This window comes from Rhipicephalus sanguineus, chromosome 10 (genome assembly GCF_013339695.2).
Source record: "Rhipicephalus sanguineus isolate Rsan-2018 chromosome 10, BIME_Rsan_1.4, whole genome shotgun sequence".
Taxonomy (NCBI): domain Eukaryota; kingdom Metazoa; phylum Arthropoda; class Arachnida; order Ixodida; family Ixodidae; genus Rhipicephalus; species Rhipicephalus sanguineus.
The window spans coordinates 99,384,664-99,406,618 of record NC_051185.1 but is presented as its reverse complement, the minus strand read 5'-3'; the positions used below and the strand labels follow the sequence as shown (position 1 = coordinate 99,406,618).

The window sequence follows — 21,955 nt, the reverse complement described above, 5'->3', positions numbered from 1 at the left end:
GTCCGCGTGGCGGTCGTGAGAACTAGTGGCGCTGCAGTCACGTCTAGCTCCCGCGGCTAGCGCTTGTTGTGATCTGCGCGTCTGCGCCGCCGATGTACGAGCGCACGTGGGTTACAGCGTCGTCTGCGCTTTGTTAGCTCGTCATTTTTGCGACTGTTCTTGACCAGGCTTAGCGTCTTGTACGAAGACACGTGCACGGTGTACGAAGCGTAACGAGGGCGAGCAGATTCACGGTGCGGTATGCCGACTTGCTTTGCGCCGGGCTGAAAGAGCGGCTACCGCAACGACGACTCCGCTTCAAGACACTTCTTCGGACCTCCGAAAGGTCCTACGCCATTCAAGCTTTGCATCGCAAAGATAGAAAGCTTACTGCGAAATGCAAGGTCTGTGACGTTCATTTTGAGAGTGACGACATTGTAAAGCACTATCGTCGTGTCGTTGCGGGACAAGAAGTTTTGATCTCACGTGGAAAGTGGGAACTCGCGCCCGGTGCCGTGCCGCGCTTGTTCCCAGCACTTCCACCCCATATTTCAAAGCCAAAATGTTCGGGGTTTAGGCGCAAATACCCCCAAAACGCACGGCATCCCGCGAAAGCCCAGTGCCCAGTTTGGAGGAGCCGCCAGGAATAGAACAGCAAAACGAAAGGGAGGCGATTACCTATATACGCTACCGAGACTGAGAGTTGCATCACGCTGACATTCGATCAGTTGTCAGCTGTCGCTATGCCTTCAAAGCAGTGGATTTTCGAGAGATTTTGCGACGAGGTATCGAACAAGATGTGCGGAATATTTTACACTCGCCGGCTCGGGAATGGGCTGCTCAGCGCAAAAATTTGACACGGTACACATAGAAAGACGAGGACCAGCGCTGGTCCTCGTCTTTTCTGTGTGTACCGTGTCAAATTTTTTGCGCTGAGCAGTTTAATAATGGAATACCAACTAGCCCAATCCCACACTTTGCTTCGGGAACGGAGATTTACTTGTGCAAATGATAGTTGTAGTTGACGAGCTGTTTAACTGCGTAGTGAACGGCTACAGCACGAAACGCAAACGGCTGTCGTACAGTGTAAGTGCTGCGGGCATGGAACATCTGCTCGGTGAAGTTGAAAAATTGAAGTTGAATACTGACGACTCTTCTAGCGACAGAGTACGCGCGAATAACTGCTCGGTGCTGACATCACGGCCGATCTGTTCGAATTGTTTAAGGCACCGTAGAAGGATGAGACGTAGAAAGATGAGACACCGAAAATAGAACTATCCGCTGAAAAAATTGCTCAGAGACGAAATCTATTCGATGTAATCGCATAGTGAGATTTCATTTACCGAGTTCTCGTAAAATTTTCCGATTTTGGGTCAGTATCCCTTTAACCGTCGCAAAGACGTGTCTTATTGTAAACATTGCAAAGCATTGGTGATGTTTTTTGAGAAAGTTTTTTTTCAATAAATTGTAGAAACATGTGTGCTGTTTTTCTAGAACGTTTTTGTATAGCGAGTAAGTACGCTTCTTTGTACACTATAAAGGCTTTCACAAACGTGTTGGGCTGTTTTTGGTCTAGATAAGACGGCACCCAGTTGAAAATGACAACAGGACTTGCCTTGAGACAACAGAAATTTCTGTTGTCACAACAAGATTTTTCTGTAGTTACTACACATTCCAATTGTGGGGACAGACTTCTCTGTTGTGCAGCGCATATTTTTGTTGTCTCAACAGAAGTGTGTTGTGTGGAATGTGTTGTGGTACAAAAGGAAGCTGTAGTACTACGACAAATGTTTATAGTACTCTATAAAAATGTGTTGTCACAATAGGCACCCGGCTGTTACTACAGGAATGTCCCTGCAGTATGCGACAAAATTTTGTTGTACTACAGAAATGTGTTGTGCTACAACAGAAACTAGTTATCTTAGTGTGTCTTCAATTGTGACAACAGAAGCCTTCCTCAACTAATGCGACAAAAATTTGTAGTACTACGAAAACGTTTCGTGGTACAACAGAAATTTGTTGTCTAAGCATGCATCCAATTGTGACAACAGAAGTGTGCCTTGAGTAATGAGACACACTTCTGCATTACTACATCTTTATTTGCTAGTATTTTCTGTCCTGAAACCTGATGCCTTTATACACATATATATCAACTGAAAACTGATTGTGATATCTATGAAAAGTATGCTAGTGCCCAATGTGCCAGTGCACGTGCTAGTGCACAAGACAGAGAAGCATGCAGTCATGATGAAACCGCCCCAGCCATGAATATAGTTGATAGAGCTTGTAGCTTGGGTGAGTTGGTGATTGAATATCAACATGCATGGCTGCATAGCATAAATTGAACGAAGACAGAAGTGAGGACACAACACAGTGCATGCGTTGTGTCCTCTCTTTTCGTTCATTTGTGTTGTGCAGCCATGTTGACATGAATATCCATTTTAAAAATTTATAATATGGCCATGGAACACCCTTTCCATGGTATCGTCAGGACTGAACTATACATGTAAATGAAGAGAGCAAATTAAGAATTGAATTCCAATTTCAAGAACTGAAGATTCACTTTTTGGGGTTAGCGCAGAACAGCATGTGCATATCCATGTCCTTGCCAAGATAAAAATAACAAAGTGGACAAGATAAGGTTTCGGGCTTTACATTGGGAAAACATAATGAGGCATGGTGTAGCAGGGGACTCTGGAATAATTTATACCACATCAGGAGCTTTAATGTGTACTTAAATCACATTTAAACTGCATGCATGTTTCTTCATTTCACCCTCATTTAAGTGTGGCTATCATGGACAGATTCAAACGTGCATGCTTCATGCTAAGCAGCTAAATGCTATAGCCTCTTAGCTACCACGTTGGGTAAAAAGCACAATGAACTGAAGTCGTGTATATCTCTTTAATATCAATAATGCATCCAGCCAATACATTTTTCACAAGCACAGAAGTCCAAGATGAGTCTTCTTTTTCTGTGCTCCTTCAAAACAAAAGCTAAGGACACAATCATTACCACACCAATACCATGCTTAAGAGGACAAATAAATGTACAAGTTTGAAGGAGACATCATTATAACACCACGGACACAACCACCTTCGCATGTTAATTGCTTCTTCAGGTGGTATGAAGCAGTGGGGTAGAGCACGTGCCTGTTGAGAGAATCTGGCCTTATGACTATATACAAATGCTTCAAGCAAACTTATATAATTACTCATAAACATAGCTCGTTGCCAGATGCATCACCTTTCAAACTGTGGCAGTCAGTTTCCACAATATAACTTTTCGTTTTCAAGTCTGCCTACTCTTATGAAGTGACTGCGTGTGTGTTTGGTGCTTCTGCTGCAGTGTTTAGATCATGCACACAAGATGCGTGCTATTTGCAACATGCAATCTGGAAAGGCTGCAAGCATGTCGAATGGCCAGTTGCCTGTTGATGAGGAACTATGTGCAAAGTGGCAGAAGAAAATTTGCCGGAAAGATTTTGGTTAATGACAAGTCTCTCCCCATTGTTGTATGCAGCAAGAATATTATTTCACGCCACTATGTTAGAGAAAAATCTGGTCCCTGGTGCAGTGTGAGAAGCATTTGGGGGGTGTCTGCACAACCTGAAATACCTCTGCCCCCTGCAAACCCTCAGCAAAGAAACTGCGTAAAGATAGAAAAGCTTGAGATTCTACTTCTTCGAGCAAGCCAGAAAACTAGAGAGAGCCAGATGGTCATGAGCCTGCGATTTCGTTTGCCCCAAAAAAGAAGGTTGAACAGATCATCACATAAACAGTAACAATGCACAACGAGCCAGTTGACACATTTCATTGATAGCGAGGCTTCTGTCACAGGTTACACATTACCCTGTAGGTGGAAGGTCCGCAGCAGCTAGGCGCTGAGAGAAAAATGTTGAGCTTTTACGGTAACAACAAGCACTACACCTCACTCTTATAGAATTTCGTGGATGTTCAAAAGGGGGAAAAAAGCTGCTTTGCAGCCTCATTGAACTGAAAGACATTGAACGTTGCGATCCTACCCTGAAAAAATCCTCAGAGCGGATCATACGGTGCCCTATTTTGCTCAAATGCCATGACCGTGCCTGAACCAAGCTGCTGACATCACCACCGCTCACTGTGGAGGTACGCCAGTCGTAGCTCATGATCATTGAAAATGAGTGGTTGAATTAAAGAAAAGCTGCTTTGACAAAGCTCCTCTCCTAAGCCGCACTAGTGCAAGCCTTCATTAAGAGTAGTTGAGCTTTCAATAAAGCCATAGTGCGTACAGATGATCGGACGTCTGACATGGTATTCGGCATCAGACAGGCAAGAAAACAATAGCCGAGCAGCACGAATGAAACTTTTGCTGACAGTGTACTGTATGCGACGAGCTTCGAGGAGTAACCATTTCGTAGAACGTGCCATGTTTTGTTATTTCAGAAAAAATCCAAGCGGAAGAGACTTGTTTTCCTAGATGAATGTCGAATGTCGTCATTGAAATTGTTGAAAAATGCCGTTATTCCTCAGAGCACAGTGCTGGCCAACAAGCGGGCTGGATGCTAATGGCAGCTGATGAAAAAATTGTAGTAGTGTGGCGTCTTGAAACGATTGCGCAGGGTAAACAGCAATAGTGCACCTTGTGGCTCTCGACAGAAGCTATGCTGGCCATGCTTATGCATACCATACCTATGTTCGTGCGTTTGTATGTGTGCGTGTGTATATATACACAGGCAAAATCGAAAAACTTCGAGGAGGGCCTACCCCCCAATGCTACGCCAGTGCACATACTATACGACAGATGTCTTGTCGAAAGTCGTGTTCATGTTGCACATGTTCACAAGCATGCTGGATCTTTAGAGCCACTTAGTGAGCCATCATCTAGTGTAACGGCGAATCACTGAACACACCAAAGTTTCACTGCACCCCCATGGAAGAGGAGTTGCTCTCAAACGAGTTCATTTTTTTAGCTGTGAACCAAACCCTATAGCTAGGGCTCCGTGTTTTCAGCTTTATCCGAAAAAAATTCGATAAAATTCGTTGATAAAATTTTTAACAATTCGGATTTATTCGATAAACTCTGATTTCAAGGGCCAATATGACCTCGTGCTGTTCTTTATCGAAAGGGCAAGTTATAAGCGCTCATTGATACATCTTCTGGTATGACCGATTTATAGATTACCACGCCTAGCTGTATTAGGCGATGTAGCTGTAGGGTGCTCCGACTCAGCTTCCTACATGCAGAAGCTTCACAAGGTCTTGCAACTTTCGAACCCCAAATTCAAGGCGCTTCAATTCAAAGATCCACGCCACCTACTTAACAACGCTCTGGAGGATGGAATCAGGACGAGCTCGTTCAACGTAGTTCACGATTTTGTAGTGCCCTTTCCTGCCCTGTTGAGGTCGTCACGGGAGCTGCGCCATAAGTTTGGTCTTGTGTGCTTGGCCATGGGCATTCCCATCAAGTCGCTGAAAACCGTATGTTCGCTGAGGTGGTTCTCTTTTTATGAAGCTCTAGAAGATACTTCGGAGAACTGGCGCGCCATTTCGTCTTTCTCGAGAAGCGACGAAGCCAAGGGAACGAAGTGTGAGAAGCTCAAGAGTCTTATTTCATCACCTGAAGCTGTGCACGACTTGCTCGTTAAGGTGAGGTTTCTGAAGACCAATTCGTGTACCGTGCTCTCAATCGTCAAGGAACTTGAGGCAGAGAGTACCCTGGTACACCAACTTTATCCCGTACTGGGGGTTCGTTTGCACGCACTCATCAGTCAATGGCTTGATTCAACCGAGGTCTTCGCATGGGATGTCACAGGTCTGTTGGACCTCCTTGACGAGACTGACCGCTTAATGACTGTTGCAGACTTTCACGGATACTACGCTGCTGTCGCCGAAGGGTGGAGACAGACATCTGAGAGGAACCTGTGCGATCAACTACATTACAACAAAGAATCGTTTTGGTACTGTGTTCAAATTGTGAATACAAATGTGAAGCATGAGCTGCCCTGCGCACTCGAAACCTATGCGCCTATATTTTAATTAGTGCTCCTTGAAACTGACGACATGAGCCAGCTCCTGAGTGATTTTGCGAACTATCAGTGCTATGAAATATGTAACATTGTTGAACCCCTGTCGTTTTGGAGACTTCACAATTTCCAGTGGCCAGTGCTTTCCCGCTGTGCGTTGTGTCTTCTGGCGCTTCCTGTTTCAAGTGCTAACGTTGAAAGGGCATTTTTAAAGCTCAGAGTCATCAAATGAAAGGAGCGCGCTTCGATCACTGACAGCAACCTCGCAAAGTATGCTTGCGTGTTTTACAATAAGCTTTAAGCATAAGGTTGTTATACGCACAAATACAGGTATTTTGTGTTCAAGTATTTCGCTTGTGCGTATATGTTTGTGTGCATTCAAACCTTCTAGAAAAAAAGATGTCCTTCATGTGTTTTGATGTTTTAGTATTCAGATATGAATAGATTTAAGATTTTGAGGTTTCGAGAATAATACAAATCTCCGAATATCGGAGAATTGGAGATTTACGAGAAATAAACTCTGTTAAACGCCAAACTTCCGTAAAAAATATAAACTCCGATAAACACCCGCCGATTTTTAAGAAAAATAAACACCGAAAACACTGAGCTCTACAAGATATTCACTTAAGAGGGTGTTGAGGCGAGCTCGTTGACACGGAATCATTAGAATGCAGCGCTAAAAACACAAACACACGGGGCGAGAACGAGGACGGGCACTGGGAACGAGGACAGCGCCCGTGCTCGTTCTCGCCCCTTGTGTTTGTGTTCTTTAAGCGCTGCATTCTAAAAGATATTCACAGTGAACATCAACACACATTCACACCACACATTTCACGATGGACGAGCCAGGCCACCGCTATGGCTGAATATCACAAAAGCAAATCCTAATCCACATTTGCACTTTCTGTATACACACACACAGACACGAATCACATTTGCGGCTTCTCAGACGTGCGCTTTTCGTGTGATGCTCACGGGAAATACACACACACACGCACGCACGCACGCGCGCGCACGCTCCATTCATTCATAACTTCGGGCTAAGCACGATGATCGTGCTGCACGAACACAACACAAACACGCATGACATTTGCGGCTTCGCAGACGTTGCATTTTGGTTTGATGCTTGCTGCTGCGTTCGATTTAGGAATGCAGGTGGTAGCAGGTGGTGCTCTTGGAGAATTACGCGCAACATACACAGCCACCATTCTTTCGGAACTTCGGGCTAAGCACGGGGATTATGCTGCACAAACAGAACAACGGCGTACCGTACGAAGATAGCTGTAACAATCATCGTACAGTACAATCGCGTATGCAACGACTACGAACAGCTGTTGCCCCGTCAACATAGTGCTGTCCTTAAAGTGACGGCGGTGACGGGCCTCCTCACCTAGTTTTATAATTACTTCGGTTACTTGTGCCTATAAATTACAAACCACTCGTGCTATTCGCTCCTGTTGATGAAAACTTAACAGTATAATGATGATTTAAACAACAACATTAAAAACAATTTGTCATGTTCGGCTATTACTTTTAACAAGCGGTAGGTAGCGCTGCGCTTCTTCCTTTTTTTTTCCTGCGCCCCATGGAGAAAAAAAAACATGGCTCCACACTTTTGTGTTTCTTCACGCAGCAACGTGATCGGCGTGTTTTCGATGATCTCTACGCTCAGCAAGATCCATTGTGCAGTGTTAAGTTCAGAAATGTTTTCCTCATCGTATGCAGCAGTGAATTCTCTTGTGCGCTTCGTCGTTTCCGCCCGCTGGCTATCGACGATTTTGACAAAGAACTCTACGAAGTCTTGCGGGCTGGCGAGGAAAACGGCAGCACCCACTTACTGCACATGAGCCGTGAGTATTGCAGCATTACTTCACTTGTTTGTAAGCACCCCGTTCAGACAAAATTGTCCGCCGACTGCAGAAACCGAGGAAGGGATGGAGGAGGCGTGAGTCGAACAACAACCGACGTGTGCAGCGGAAACTCGGCGATGCTCAACTGGGACCGGGATCACGAAAAAGTGAGCTACGCCTGTATGCTTTCTTCTTTAATGTAACGGAAAGCTTCACTGTGCGTTTTCGTTCCGAGTGGAGTGAGCCTTGGCGATACGCATAATGAAAATAAAGTAAAATGGTGTGCTGAAGAGATATCCGAGTTCGTAAGCATCATTCAGCAGCATTGCGAGATGCTTTTGCAATTAACCCCGCATTTTTTAGTCTTCTAATGATCGACAGCAGCATGTTCTCGTACCTTTCCTTTTTCTTTTTTTAGAGGAGCAGATAAGTTGTGCAACAATTCTGCTATGATACACACCCAACGAGCGTTCGGCTCCGCGCGCTACAACCCGCTGGTCACTTCACTGAAGCAGTACGAACAGCCTGTTGCGTGCAGTTTGTTTATTTACATTTCTGTGACTATGCTGATAATTGTATCATACCGTCACGTTTTTACCATTGCACATGTGAGGGTTTCACTCATTCACGCCATGATTATGTAAAGTGAAAGCTAATTGATTGCAATGATAAGGCCTGTCTTGAAGGCATGATTTCGATGCTGCATGTCAGCCTCTGGCACGATTGTAGGCTTTTGCACCTTCCTAGATCAAGTGCGTTACTAGGACAGTGACCTTGAAGTGCAGGTTAAACGCCTAACGAGATTATGCCAGAATTGATCAATTCCTTTGCCTCTTGAAATGAATGCACCAGCTATAGTTGCATTTGTTTGCACTATGAGGTAGTATCGCACTGCTTCTGCAACGTTGTGACTAGCTCAGTACCTTTGTTTTGTGTCATTTTGAGGTAATGGTCATAGTGAATAAATTTTCCTTTCCTGCTAAGTTTTTCTTATCCTGTTTTGTGTTGAGAGGCTTTCACGCAGTGTCAATTCTTGCGGCAGTTGCTTAATTTTCATTTTACAGTTGCCTCCGATTAACTTATGCCTGGGTGGTGCTCTGAAAAAGTCCTGCCCTGATGCCTTGAAGCGTAGTTTTGACGCGCAAGTAGGCCAGCTCGAAAAGGCCGATTACCCTAATACATTGCTCTCTGCTGTCGCTAAAAGGCTACTGAAGCAGGTTCGGCAAGGAGACGATTGCAAAGAGCATGGAAACACCAACGAAAAGCGCTTCGTTGGTGTTTTCTTCGTTTTCTTTTATTCGCACCTCATTTAAATGTGATTCACACCAATTGTGCCTTGGAACTGACTGCTGCTTCGGTATCTTATGTTCGTCTCTTCAGCAGAGCTGAACTTTGTCGCAGAAATTCCATTCCCTACTGAGCGCACGACATCCGTGGGTCGTATTTCAGCCGCGTTTCTTAGATGCATGCGGCACAAGCATTGTGAATGGTGAGTGTACCGCTTCCTTGTCATAATTTACATGAAGAGCCTGTACAATGAAAAGTGAAAGCAGCAAAAATCTAAAACGACAGTGCTGCTTTGCAGTACTTTGCTCAAGGCATCACATGAAGCGTGGATGGTGAGAGAGCATGTGGGGGTATCTCATTGATTGCATGCCTTTTAAAAAGGTTCTAGCTTGAAATGAAGGCAAGGAGACAATATTACTGCTCCTCCGAGGGTGGCCGACATGGTGAAAGAAAGACGTTGAAGCGAGGTTGCTTGTGCTTCTGCATCTGAGGCTTCCACCTGTGAATTTAAGGCTCAATAATTTTGAAGCACTTTCATTTGTTGGTTTACTAATTGACTAGGAAGTTATCATATGCCTCCGTCTTCAAGAAATGTGCTTGTTTTTTAGTGATTAGAATAGTGATTTAGAACTGCCAAGCAAAATGCAGTTGTCTTCGATAACACTTCTCCTCATGTTTCTGATGCGAAAACATGCACATCCCTTGAGAAAGAAGGCATGAGACATAATTCGTAAACCAAGAAATTAAAGCACTTTAGAATAAATAATGATTAGCTACGCAGATGGAAGCTTCAGCTTACAAAGCAGCGGCACGCCCACTTCGACATCTTTCTTCCATCAACTCGGCCATCCTCGATAAACAATACTATCGTCTTCTTGCCACCGTTTCAAGCTAGAACCTTCTTAAAGCTACACAGTCAAACATTATTCCCCATGTGCACTCTCACCATCCACGCTGCATGCGATGCCTTTATCACAGTAATCGTAGGGTGGCGCCATCCTTTGAGATATTCACCACTTTCTCTCCATTAATTATACAGGCTATCCGTGTAAAGTATGACAAAGACACAGTATACTCGTCATTCTCAATGCTTGCTACATGGTTCCAAGGGATGCGGCCTAAAGATAACCCATGGATGCTGCGTGCTCATGCTCAGTTGGGGATGCGATCCCTAAAACAATTCATCACTGCCGAAGAACAGAGCGTGAGATACCTAAGCAGCAGTCGACTGTGATGCACAATTGCGAAAGTCACAATTAAGCGAGCTGCGTATAAAAATAGAAGTGTATCACCAGTGTTTAGGTACTTATATTATGTAATTATATATTTCAAAGTGAACCATCTGAAACTTTGTTGGCGGCACTTCAAAAAGCCGAAGCATGTAAAAACGTGAAAAACACAAAGCAGCATAAGATCTTAGCACCCAAGTGGCTGCCGCCTCTTTCCATGGTCCCAAAGAAGTGTGCGGCACAGTGAAGTGGACTTATGGTCCAGCGTCCAGGGACACGGTGGACGCTCAATATAAAACTAGCTTATCTTGCCTAAAACAAATCACTTCGATTAAACTATCACAAATGAATCTTGCTGGTCATACCCTTTCAAATGAGTGCAAGCATGCATTTTTACTTGGATGGCTTCACCAATCTGCATGTGCCTGAACATGAGTCATTCCACACATTTTTGAGGCCCGTGTACTTAGATTTAGGTGCACGTTGAAGAACGCTCAGGTGGTCAACATTTCCGGAGCCCTCCACTACGGCATCTCTCATAATCATATTGTGGTTTTGGGACGTTAAACACCATCAATTATTCCACACATTTTTGTATGTCTCCGCTTCTTTGTCTTCAAAACTACTGTGTCGTCAGCCTCTATACTTTTTTGACACACTTACTGCCGACTGTCCAGCCATGTGATGTAGTTCTATTGTGTTTATAGACTTTGTTGAGTTTTAAAAAAATTGTCGTAATAGACGCAGAATTGCCGCATTGCTTCACCACAAAGCACATTGTGAGGAGAGTAGTGGATCCTAAGGGGAGCGAATAAGAAAGTGCCATTGCTTTTCTAGCGAATAGCCGAGATCTGATGGGCCCCTAAACCACCCAGACGTCCAAATTTAGTTGTGGTGGGGAAGTTGTGCACGAGTCTACAACGAACACGTAGCCGTAAAAATTTTTCTAAACGATGCTGTAGTAGCAGAGTTAGACGTGTTTGATGATCGAAACGCGGCTACCGATCCTTTCGCTCTTTCCTTCGCTACCCTCCGCTAGTCGGCTGGTCTCCTCTCCCAAAGCCGCTTTGCCCTCCTCGCCGAACGCCCCTCCAGTCTCACTTGACATACCATCATAGCTGACGCACTCTTCAAAACAGCATGCACTTCCAGTCCGTTGCCACGACCGCGACTCCGTCAGCTCCGTGCTTCTCGGCTAACTGCTGTTGTTGCCGTGCCGGCCCGTGCTCCTACGAATCATGCCGGTATGGACCCTGTGTCGCGCGCACGCCTTCAAGGGATCGCCAATGTGGTAGAAAACCGGAGCCAAACTCCTGCAGCAGGCGTGGGTCGTAATGGTAGTCTTCAGCAGCGAAGTGGCGCCCACAAACACGTACAACACTGTTGCACTTTGATTGTGCTGTAACTCCGATGCGCTCAAGCCAGGCATTTCGCAAGGTGACATCATGAGGTAACACGTGTCGCATCTTTTCGTTTTTCCAGTCGGCGCTTTTCCAGCCAAGCGCCGCACACCAATGCGTGAAAGCCATCGCAAAACACTGTCGGATTCAGTCCGCACAGCTTATCAGCCCGCTAGGCGTGACTGTGCCTGTACGCTAGCGATTTGGCAGTTTCGTTACTGGCTGCAGTTGCTGATTCGCAAGCGCGCGCACGCCGGCAACACGACGGAAGGAACAGCAAAGCGCGGGCAGCTGCTTGCAGACTAACCGGAAGTCGTAGGTTCTTGTTCGACCAATCACAGCATCGCCTGCATAGCGCATCACAGATTGAACACACGACGTCACACACGTCACTAGGCAAACCGGAAGGACCCGGAGAGGTGAAGAAATTGTTTCTTGGGAATTTGTGGTGCACCCGCAGCTTGTAGCGCTGCCATGTGTGGCATCGTTGATCATGACGGCATTCTGCACACGATGCGCGTGTTTACTTGAAACGTTTGAAAAGATATCGGAGGGTGGTTTAGGGGCCCTTTAAGGCGTTCAGTGTAGTATTGTATTGTTGAGAGATTTCCCAGCAACATATGTTTTGCCCACCTCAGCAACATTCAAATCACTGCTAAGGACAAAAACGGACAGATGTTCAGCAGAGTGTGCACAGTAAATGTGCCTTTACATTTACCTTGTGCTGGTGCAATAGTTACAGACAATATTTCACCTAACAAACACCAACAATTTAAAAAAAAGTGCTTAACCACAACTCAATGAAACCGACAACATATGGTTTGCCATCATCTGGTGTTCGTTGGGTGCTCGGTTGCGTGGTTGCGCATCCAAGTCTACTTTCTTGTTTTATAGCGATACTTGCAAACATTAGCAAGGCTTTCGCTGCCTCGAAGTTTGCAATGGTGAATGCTAATGCATTAAGTGGTAGGTCTACAGTGTTTGTCAATTCAGCACGAATATTGTTACACTGCTGTAATACGCATCTGCCGCAGCTTTTTGGTAATGTTTGGCTTTTATGGCTGTAGCATTTTCATTTAACAGTGCATATGGTTGGCATCTATGGGTCATCGGGGGTCATTGGGCTCACCAATCCTGGTTAGGCATTCCAGAGTGCGTAGCACCAACTGTAGAAAGCCTAGCATCTTTTTGATTTCTAGGTCTGTAGTGTGCTTCGCCAATAATCGATGTACATACCTGTTTCTTAAGTTCATGCATATAATTGAACCTTTTCACTGATCAAACCATGCACTGCTGTGTACTTCTGCATTTCAGCCGACAGCGCCAAAATGCAATAGCCTATGCACTTTCTGTGCTGAGACACCTTGAAACAGACAAAATGCCCCTTGGGACATTAATAATGTGCTGCTCTTGTGTGTTGTGAGTGACCTATATAATTTCCTGGTTTACATTTTAATGTTTGTTGAGAATGCCACCGAGCAAGGACAGACTGCAGTGGTGGGGAAATGAGGGGTTGTTACCTGTAATATAATTTGGGATTATTTGACACCCGTGCCCTCCCACTCAATTGGTATGATGTACCTTTTATGTGCATATTTTTTTTTCGTCGAAGATAAGACTTGTGCTTGCTTCTTATATTCGCAGACACCTTTACCTCGAGGCGAAAAAGTGTCCCCTGCAGGACCTCCAGGAGAAACACCAGTCCCCGCAACGGTACCTTGCACAAGAATGTGCCAACCTGCACTATTAATCGAGCTAGGTTTTCATGGACATTTTCATTAATTTTATTGCCCTTGAAGTTATTAAAGTGCTAATTTGTTTTAAAAATGAGTACGTGTCAACTTCACTTAAGAGGTTCCATGTAAATGTGCATGGGAAAGTGGTAGATGTGTGCATTTTTAAAATCCAGTTGCTACCCTCAGCCCTGCATAGATAAACTTATTGCTAGTGAAGCTGCAAGAAATTTCTTTTAATTTGTTTTGCTCTATTACGTCCAAATACAGTACTTAGAACATCTTTTTTTTTTAGTTATTGATCCTGAGGCCATTGACTACCTCAGTGTAGCTTGAGGCATTAAGGGTCTGTTGCAAAATCATTAAGTTTGTTGGTAAATTACCCTTAGTTGTCAGCTGCAGTGCTGTCACTCCAGATTTCTTAGTACGCAGTGTTAATTTATCAGGATTGGACTGGTTTGTCCGATTTCAAAAGCTCATATTTGCATTGCCTACCACAAAGGAATAAATTTTTTATTAATAAGAAGTAAGACAAACTTGCAAAGCTTCCGCTTGCCCTGCCGAGGAACTGAATTTTATTACTGCGTACTACATGAACAGGTTATGATCTTGGAGTAGTTAAGGGCCACAAGGCTCTAGCACCCTAAATGTGACTGGACCATGCAACAGACAATTGGATGACGAGACACAGAACTGGATAATGTGACAGGCAACTGGACAGCACGACAGATTAGTGGACCACGCGACAGACAACTGGACTGCACGACATACCAGAGGACAGACAATAGACTACAGGACAGACAATAGACTACAGGACAGACAATTGACTATAGAACAGACAATTCACTACAGGACAGACAATTCACTACAGGACAGACAATTCACCGCAGGACAGACAATTCACTACAGGACAGACAATTCAATACAGGACAGACAATTCGCTACGGGACAGACAATTCACTACAGGACAGACAATAGACTACAGCGTCCCAAAATACGAAAGACAACAGAATTTCTGTCGTACTATTCTGTTGTGATTTTCGACTGGGCAGCGGCTAAAATTGTGGTTGCAGTTATTAAAATTACGCTGAAAACCCTCATTCGCTTAGAAACTCCTATGCTTAGAAGTTCAGTGCAATGTAGACAGCTCAAATATTGTCACAGGGTTGTGACGTCGACGAAGGCAGCAGTCAGCAGGTCCGAGATGAAACTCTTTATTTGGCCGAACTTGTGGCCGGGAAACTGAAAGTCAAACTACAGCAATACACTGATAGCGGCGAACAGAGCGTCCACCGTCGATCAACTGACAAGCGGTCAAGCGCGTCGGCTTTTATACAGGCGCTATCGAGCTTTCCAGCTATATCGCTAGTGGCGGCGTTATCTCTCGACAAAGCTGGAACATTCGCGTGCGGCGCGAAATCTTAACAAAACGATCTACTACAATCGCGAAGCTTCTCGAACACTGCTTCGCGGACAGCGTCGAGCGTTGATAACCGTCCTTGCTGGTCAAACCCGAATCAAAATAAAACATGTGGGCGCGGTAATATAGACCGAACATCGATTCTTAGCCAATCAATGAACGACGCACGCGGGCCAATGCATACAAACGACCTTATACATATCCGCCTAAGTATCCTCCTAACTAGTACAATAAGAAAGTTGCCGCGCAGTTGGCGCGAGCAACTGCGCGGCGGACCGCAGCGTTACGCTGTGGCAGCACACGACGCGCCGATAGTGGCGCAAGACGGAACTGCAGCGCCGCTAGTTCTCGCGACCGCCGTTCGGACCACCCTCCTCCGCTGGCGGAGATACGGAGCTTTGAAACTGAGTTTGTTCTAGTAACGTTGATTCATGTCATGACCCGACAGTCATATTCGTCAAATCATCTTACCCTCCCATGCCAATTTTGGTCAACACCAAGTTGAGGAGGCGATCATGAGAGCACCCAGACGTAGGCGGCTAGATAGATAGATAGATAGATAGATAGATAGATAGATAGATAGATAGATAGATAGATAGATAGATAGATAGATAGATAGATAGATAGATAGATAGATAGATAGAAACCCTCGTAGTGCCAAAGGTTCGCTAAGAAATGCTTCGCAGTTAAAAAGTATCACGACGTGATGACGTCCCCATGGGACTTTGTCATGACCTCAAACATCGCGCAAATGTACGACGTCATCATGACATGTCTATTACATCACATGATGACGTCATCACGTGAGATCGTCGCTTGGTCAAAGGTGGGCTGATCACGGAGGCAGTGTAAAATTAGGTGAGGGACAAAGCTAGCAATGCCTCTGGTCCTGGAGGCGGTGCAAAACCACGTTAGGTGCAGAAAGTTTTCGGGGAGGGGAAGAGAATGTAGATCGCACAGTGGAATTGACTGATAACGTCGAGGTCATCTCATGTGTGACTCTCACAGTGCGGCTGGGTATGTCTTGCAACAACTCTGGTTCCCGGTTGTACCACCTCTTGCGTTAATAATTGTTGGAGTTTAACGTCCCACAAGTATGATATGATTATGAGGGACGCCGTATCGAAGGGTTCCGGAAATTGCGGCCCCCTGCGGTTCTTTAACCTGAACTTAAATCTAAGTGCACAGCGCTCAATCATTTTTACCTTCATTTAAAATGGGGCTCCCGCGGCAGCGATTCGATTCCGCGACCTTTGGTTCAGCATTCCAGCACCATAACCACTAGACCAGCGTTGGGGGGGAACCTAATGTATTACCAAGTGAGCAGTAATCCTTTGCCTTCAAGTGTTATAGAGTATAACATGTTTCTTTGCGCATTCATTCTGCATTTCCACGTCGTCAGTCATTTTGCTTGCAGGCCCTTGCCCCTTTCCCAATCCTCGATAATACGTAACAAGCTCGATTGTACTGACGCAACCCTCGACGCTATTCGTCGTTTTTTTTTCTTTGTTTGTTCAAGACTACAGCGCCAATAAAACGTCCAAAAACTAGTAGGCACGAACAAGACGCTGACTTTGAAATTAAATTGTATTACAACGGGACTAATCTTGCATACATAGCAAAAAAAAACATAAAACGCCCTCATCTCACGGCCGTTGAAATTTTGAAACTTTATTTCCAACATTCGGGATGCTGAGGGCCGTGGTCAAAAAGCCTCTAAGGGGCTTGACTAGTACCCCGACCCCATACAAATGGGAGACATAGGCAACATGTTTGTTACGATGAAAATGTACAAACTGAGCAAACAATGTTCGTGAATGTTTCTAGAAGTCTAATAAAGCATGAGGATTGTAAATAATAAAGTCAATATATCAAACTGAAAAAAAGATACAAATGGTCTTAACTATTCCCGTATACATACGAAAACATTGAGAGTGCGTAACGATGCAAGATATTCAACATTAGCACCAAAGTCAGATTGGCACAAGAAATGTGCCCATACGCCTACTGCACTTGCAATCAAAACACGAACAGCCAAATGTGAAAGGAATAAAAATGCTTGAGAAACAAAGAAATTTCATACACTAGTCACAGCTATAAGTCGAAGTAACAGCACATTGAATATAGTCAGAAAGCAAAAAAATAATACTAATACGTATGTGTAATTTGACTCAGATGGCAGATGAAACGGCATTCATGTGAAATGGAAAGAGAAAGCGCAGCATGCCTTTACCGTAGTTAGTGCGCGTGCGTGGAATAAACCACGTGTCAGTGAAACGAGTGTTATAAAGAACGTTTCGGTGGTTGAGTTCGGCAATGGTTCCTAAAGAGCTGTCGCTCTTTAATCCGGCCTGGTAGCGTTTCACAAGCATTGCACGGAAGTATTCTGGTAGAGTTTGTAGTTTCATGTCATAAAAAATGGGGGTGGTCTGACTGCGATAGGAAACGTTTGCAATGACAAGAACAGCCCTTTACTATCTGACGTGGAATTTACGGATATTTGTTAATGTTGTCGTACCCCAAACCAGATGACAGCAGTTAGCGTGAGATAAAAGCCGATATTTATGTATGAGAAGTTTCACTACCTTAGGTATCGAGAAACGCACCCGGAATAAAATGCCCGAAATTCTTGATATAGTGCCAGATAGCTTTTCAGTATGTGCGTGCCAAGACATGTGTTCATCAAAAATTATTCTCAGACACTTATTACGCGGTAGTATCTCAAATTCTGAAATGCCAAGTTTTAATGGCACATTACAAGGGATTTCTCTATTTTTAGGCCTGAAGTATACAGCTTTTGTTATTTATGTGTATAATTTTAAAGAGTTAATGCATGTCCACGCCGCCAACTTCACCAGTACCTGCATTGCGTCATCAATTAAGTTTTTATAATTTTCAGTAGCAAGAAGCAAGGTTGTGTCATCGGCGTATATAATACATTTTACAAACGTGCCCATTTTTACAGTATCCCTTATATATATGCAAAGAAAAAACAAAGGCCCTAGTAAGGTACCTTGCGGTACACCCGCTGAAATCTTTAGTAAATTGGAGGTACAATTGCGACGACTACCTCCTGCTGCTGATATATTATGTATGATTCAATAAGTTCTAGGAAAACACCTCCAAAGCCATATTGTGCGCATTTCTTTAGCAGTGTAATGTGAGTTATTGTGTCGAGCGCCTTTTAGTAGTCTATGAAGATGCCTAAAGTCTGTACGCGTTCAAAAGCATTTAGTATAAATTCATTCTGCTCTAAAAGAGCATGTTTAGTCGTACGGCTATTGGTAAAACCGAACTGTGAAGAAGTGATGATGTGATGATTATTTAGGAAAAAAACCATAGGCCTTTGAATTAGTTTTTCCATTCCTTTTGATATTACTGGAAGTATAGATATCGGCCGGTAATTGTTAAGTGCATTTTTTATCTCTTACCTTGTACAACACAACCATGTTTGGAACTTGCAACATTTATGGGAAAATTCCGGTGCAAAAAACAAGGTTAAAGATATGCTCTAATAATCCAGCAATGATATCTAACACGTATTTGATGGGTTTAATCTGTATATCATATGCATCATGACACGTGCTGTTTTTCACAGACGCAATACAGAAGCAACTTCGCTGGCTGTTGATGGCGCCATAAACGCACTGTCAGAGATCCTGTCAGAAAAATATCTAGCACAAGCTGAATTGTGCTGTTCCTTTGCTAGAGATAGAAATTAATCACTAAATAATCATCCTTACGAATAACGTCACCGTCTATCACAAGCTCAGTATGCCTGAAGTCATCACTGTAACGGCCGAGAAACTTATTTAGCCTAGACCAAGCTAAGTCTTCTTTACTCATTACATCTCTGTTGAAGGTGTTGTTTAAGTATTTTCTCTTTTTCTAACACAGCACACTGTTTACTTTATTTCGTTGAGCTTTGAAACGTTTAAGCGTTTCTTCGTCTTTGTTTTTCAGGAATTTTTCGAATAATTTACTTGTACCTTTTATTTCCTTAAAACAAGTTTTATTTAGCCTAGGTTTTTTAGCTTTGCGCATATGCTTCAGCTGTCTGTACGGAAAGCATTTCTTGCAAATCCTTATCAGTTTTTCATTTAAAAAATATAGGCGGTTTCTGGTTCTCCTCGCCATATACAGCTGACCAATCGGTTAACGATACCTTCCTGGCGAAATGCAGCCAATGTATATTCATTAATATCTTGAATAATCAATGGTTCTATGAGTTGGGATGGCGCATGATTCACGGCTTCGTTTATCAGCATAAAAATAGAAAGATGGTCACTGATGCGTGCGCTTTGTACGCCGGACAAACATTTCTTACCTTCTATGTTAGTAGTGAACATATCAATTATTGTCGCACTGTTTTTGTCAATGCGGCTTGGGATTGTGATAACATTAGATAACCCATTTGGTTCAACAACTTGACATAGTTCAAGCAGATTTCCTGACACTTTCACAACGTCGATATTGAAATCACCTGCAAGAAATAGCTTACTACCAACGTCTCCAACCCAACATAAGTATGTATCTAAGAATGCTAAGAAATTCGAGTTGTTACCGTTAGGACGGCAGTATAACACAACATAAACAAAACCATCACTTGGTAATGTCAATATGTCATAATCATTAGTGACGTGGGAAAACTCTTGAAGCAGCCGACATTGTAATGTATTTTTAGCCATCATCAAAACACCACCTCCCATTCTTGATGGGCGATTTAAAAATAAGGTTGCATAGCCGGGTAATTTTAAGCTTCAGATTCGTTCCTGTACCATGTTTCCGTGATCATAAGAAAATGAGGTTCGGAGCTAAGAGTTGAAATAAGAGCGGTTATTTTGTTGTCCTTATTTCGTACAGATTATGCGTTGAAATAAATGAAGCAGATTGTATTCATTTCGTGGAAAGAAATGCGCCTAATTTTTCCAGCGTCACATATTCATTGCCTGCCAGTTTTCTTTTTAGGTAACAATCGCTTCGTTATTAAACAATGAATATTCTCTCATTACTGAGAGATCCTGCACGCTGGCGATGACGTGAACTTCCCTGCCCTCAGTTTTCCGCGCCTTGATGCGACCCTTGTCTACCCAAAAACCTTCAATGGCTTTTCTCTCTTTATTGACAGCGCTTGTGCAAACAATCTCTTGATTGTCGGGTGTGAGGTGGGCATACACATCGGCGCCCTGTGACTGAGGAAACCCAAGCGGCTCGGTTGTTAGACGGGCTCTGCGTGCTTTACGGAAGCATTCATCTTTCTTGACCCGAGAACAAAATCTCGCGATTATGTTCGTGTCCTTTTTCGCAGGCATGCGGTGTACAGCGTCGATATCATCCTTATTTATGGGTCAGCCAAATACATCGCCCATATTCTGAAGAATGGCGGTGCAGTCCTCACCCTTTTTACATAGCACACCTTTTATCTCAACGTTGTTAATCGGCGAACGCTGTTCAATATTAGCCAGTTTAGAAGCCAGTTCATCATTTCATTTCAGCAAAGACTTGTTTTCGGCTGTGGCGAATTCATGCTTGTTTTTGTTTCTTCATGAAAATTGCTGATGGCAGAGACACTTCAACGAAGCTTTTCAATTTCTGCTCGAAATTTCAGCATTCGATGGCATCATGTAAACGTAACAATTACTACACCACTTTAACTACTGGCAGCAGCTATCGCGACAACAAAAGTAGGAGGAACATCAGCGGTCCGAACAATGCTCAACCAACCTGTGCAAAGGAAGAACGTTGCTCAGTGCACTTGACTTCCTGCTGCCACGACTGCTACTGCCAAAATGCGGCTGCACGAGCACAGTGTTGAGCTTAAGTAGTGTCTCCGGTAGGTGTGCTCGCAGTCCGCTCTGGGGCAGAGGCTCGCTCCAGGTGGCTGTAGCGACAAGGTAGTGGCGTTTCTTGACCAGATGTTCAACGTAGACGGGTCGAGAAATCCAGAGAATATCCCGATAGCCGGAATAGCCGATCCAAATAACCGTCAACACCTGCACAAGTGAACACCTGGGCAAGGGAAGACCGTTGCTGAGCGGACTTCACTTCCTGCTACCACGACTGTCACTGCCAAAATATGCCACAACCAAAAGTTGTTGCCGAACGCTCACGCGTGCTTCGTTAAGATAAGCAATTTCCATTTTGGTGAGCGAGAGGGATGCTACAGTGACCCAGTCACTGCAGCATCGCACCATTTCCTCAACTGATAATTTGCGCTGCAGTGCTAATTACGTTTAACCAGCTAGCCCAATCTTCAACGTTACTAAGTTGTTGTTTGTTGTTGTGCTTCGTGGTGGTGGTGGTGGTGCGATGGTTCTCCCTGTCTCCCTTAACGACGAAAAGGTACCGCATAGAGCTAGACCCTGCGTTCGGACTGTCGGCCCGCGTACTCCTGCTTCCCCAGTGGAGGAGACGCGCGTCGAGCGACTCTCCTGATTGACGTCGAGCGACTCTCCTGACTTGACGCGAGTGTCGCTTCGTCAAACGTTCGCCTCGTGCGACCAGAATCGGGGACACTTCAGCGTTCCGTTTCCGGGTCACTATGTCTTCAGCGCGTGCACTGCGAGGCGCGAGCCCTGGGTGACCGAGTCGCATACCGACTTGTCAAGGTTAACCATGCTGCAGGTGGTCGCAGAGCCGCGCTGCACCTCTGGAATTATAATATATTGTCACAGAGACTGCCGTTGCAAAACACATACAGTTAAAAATCGAGCTAACGTTCTAACGCTGCAACTATCTCGCTCAATTGTAAAAAATGCAAAATCGAGAAACAGATTTCTCTGTTCGCCGAAATTTAAAATTGTAATGTAGCGACACCCGAAAGCCACCGCGGCATAGTATTTGCGACTAACCCACGCATGTGAACAATCTGCCAATGCGGCGTGGACGCCCAGCCTCCAATCTCAGGGCGATGAAGGCTTCGTAGAAGGTTGCGTATGTAAATCTATAACAATCTGCCGAAATATAATGAGGCGGAGAACGAATACAGTGATTGTACGAGCAGGCCGAGCAAGCAAATTGCATGGAGGCTATCACTGTAATGTGTCATATAAA

The 21,955-nt window shown here is 44.3% G+C and overlaps 1 long non-coding RNA gene across 1 annotated transcript; it reads left to right on the top strand.

The window, feature by feature from the left end:
• Positions 1-7,569: 7,569 nt before the first annotated feature.
• Positions 7,570-13,545, top strand: LOC119407233 (uncharacterized). Its single transcript, XR_005186655.2, has 3 exons — positions 7,570-7,833; positions 7,904-8,000; positions 13,394-13,545. It is a non-coding gene; the product is annotated as an uncharacterized LOC119407233 (long non-coding RNA).
• Positions 13,546-21,955: the final 8,410 nt, after the last annotated feature.